This window comes from Amblyomma maculatum, chromosome 11 (genome assembly GCF_055883805.1).
Source record: "Amblyomma maculatum isolate TAMU_Amacu chromosome 11, ASM5588380v1, whole genome shotgun sequence".
NCBI lineage: Eukaryota > Metazoa > Arthropoda > Arachnida > Ixodida > Ixodidae > Amblyomma > Amblyomma maculatum.
The window spans coordinates 43,448,921-43,451,675 of record NC_139354.1 but is presented as its reverse complement, the minus strand read 5'-3'; the positions used below and the strand labels follow the sequence as shown (position 1 = coordinate 43,451,675).

The 2,755-nt window shown below is 46.2% G+C and overlaps 1 non-coding gene across 1 annotated transcript; it reads left to right on the top strand.

Annotated features, from left to right (window-relative positions):
* Positions 1-1,699: 1,699 nt before the first annotated feature.
* On the top strand, positions 1,700-1,783 carry TRNAL-CAG (transfer RNA leucine (anticodon CAG)). Its single transcript has one exon. It is a non-coding gene; the product is annotated as a tRNA-Leu (tRNA).
* The last annotated feature ends 972 nt before the right edge of the window (positions 1,784-2,755 follow it).

The following is a 2,755-nucleotide window of genomic DNA, read 5'->3' as shown; positions in this document are numbered from 1 at the left end:
TGGAGAATGCAAACATTGGTGACGTTTTGCTCAAAGGCATAAGGCTGTGCTATATGAACTCGTATACAAGACTAATTGTTAATCAGGAGCTAACGAAACCAATACCACTGGAATCATCTGTTCGTCAAGGATGTCCACTGTCTCCACTGTTGTTTGGCTTCTATCTGGAACCCCTCTGTCTCAGTATAATTAACAGTGCAGCCATCCGTGGTTTCTCTCTGGCTCAATGTGAAGTTAAGATTTTAGCTTACGCGGATGATATCGCCCTGTTTTGTTCTGACAAAAAGAGTGTACTTGAGGCTTTACACTTGACTGAACAGTTCTGCGATGTATCAGGCGCGGCCCTTAATTTAGATAAATCCAAAGGTTTTTGGTTGGGACACTGGGGTACTAGACCAAGCCAGTTTGGAGGCATATGCTGGGACTGTAGTCCTCTTCAGTGCCTAGGGGTTCCGCTGAACCAAGTTCATAACAGCGCAGTCTACTGGGATTCACAAATCGTACCTATGCGGCGACAAACGCAGGCTTGGATGGGTAGGGAACTCTCAGTGTTTGCTAGGGCACAGGTCTGTAACATATTTTTGTTTGCAAAGCTTGCATATGTCCTTCAAGTCCTGCATTGTGCGAGGAGCAAAGTACAAGTTATACACAGAATATTTGCAACATTTGTGTGGCGCTCTCAGTGGGAGCCCATGCGGCGTGACAACTTGTTTCTTCCCTTAGAGTCTGGTGGAGTGGGCCTTGTACACTTGTTTGTGCATCAACTTATTTCCCGTTTTTTCTTTTTCAAATCGGCAAAACCATCCGTTTCTTATAACTGTGCTCATTAGGCGTCTTAGTCCACATTTACCTTACTTATTCGCACCAACTGGGCAGGCTCGTGAGGGGCGTTTATGGGGATTCCTTAAGGAGGTTGCTGACACTTTCAATTTTCTCACTGTGCGTTTCTCTGTAGATTACCTGTATAGCCTCTCGAGAAAGCAGATGACCCAGGCTCTCACTGAGTTTTTGTTCCCTACACCGTTGTATCGGCAGCCTTATCTGGGGTTTTTGGACACCATTGTTCTCAAGCGTGTTAGGCAAATGTGCATTCAGGCAGCTGCAAAAACGTTCTTTTTCAAATTACATACAGCGACGTTGCCTGTCAAGACATTTCTTCACAATAAGGAGATGTTTGTGCCCTGGTCGGTAAATTGTCGTCTCTGTAACGTGCCTGAGACAATTGATCATTGCTTTATTCTGTGCCGTGATGCTATGTTCTTTTGAGACATACTACAAAGAACTCTTAAAAAGGACATTGAAATTACGCCTTATACAATTAGATTTTTGCTTCCTGACAAAAACTCTGTCGTGCCTTACGATCTATTTGTGTTGATGGGACTGTTCAGCCTTTGGAAAAGCCGCATGATCGACAGGCATGCAGAGCCACCAAGATCGTCCAAATCCGTGTTTCAGGAGCAGTGTGCTTTGGTGAGAAGTGTATGTGCTGCACGTGAAGAACCTCCAAACTGGATGCCGTATCTAGACGCATGTGTATGTCTCCCAGACTTTTGATGATCTGATGATTGTGCATTGGCGGGCTGGGGATATGACGGGCTCGTATTAAGCAGCCCGGTAACTTTAGACATGGGCATGTTTAAGTAAGTGGAGTTGTTCCTTTTTACGGAAGTTTTTCCATGCAATAAAGAAAAAAGAAAGTGTCAGGATGGCCGAGCGGTCCAAGGCGCTGCGTTCAGGTCACAGTCCGGTCTTCCGGGCGTGGGTTCGAATCCCACTTCTGACAACTCGATTGTTGCTTTTTTTTTATTTTATGTAATTCATACTTTAGAATCTTTACTTCTTGAATACGCAGACCTTTGCTTTAAAAATTTCGGTGATTGAATTTATGACAGGGCATACTTAGATAACTTGTAGCTGGTTTTAATACAGTTAATGAAGTGAAGAATCTGCGCTACAGGGGAGTACAGATTATTACATAAGCCGTATGTTTACATGGATCATGCAAGTAGCTGGATCTTAACAATATAATAATAATAAATTACAGGGTGTCTAGTATCCAAAATCGCTGTGCTGGGTCTAGTTCTTCACTCCCATGGTGCGCACGGAGAAGTCATAAAGGCTCTCTATACACAAAGTCAACAGACCACCCGACTGATTCGCCGCATAGCCAACCACCGGTCTTGCTTACGCGAGCGAAACACAATTCGCTTCACCCAAGCTTACATTATAAGCCGCGCCACATATGCCCTCCCATACCTCCCCCTCAAACAAAAGGAGAGAGACCGGGTGAACACGTTCGAAGTTGCACGAAAACGGCTCTACGACTCCCCCCCCGAACATCTAATGCCCGACTCCTTAAACTCGGTGTACACAGCACTTTCGAGGAACTTAGGCCATATTACCGGAACAAATATCCCGCCTATCCAACTCGGCGGCTGGCCGCACTTTATTACCTAATCCCAGTTACACACCCCATTCTCCTAACCTCCGCTCTGACCTCTTCATATATCCCATCCTAAAAACGCGCATCCTGAGCGAGACCAGGGCCGCAGAATAGCCAAGGCTCACGCCCTTCACAGCGAGGACCAAGAGGCGGTCTACGTGGACACAGCGGATTATACGGCAGGCTCCCGTATGGTCCTGGCTGTAGCCGACAATCGAGTGTGGACGGTACACCATCACTCCAGTCGCGTGGCGTTTCTTGGCGCGCGTTCAAGTGTGAGATTGCAGATGGCAGGAATGCTAGACAAGAACA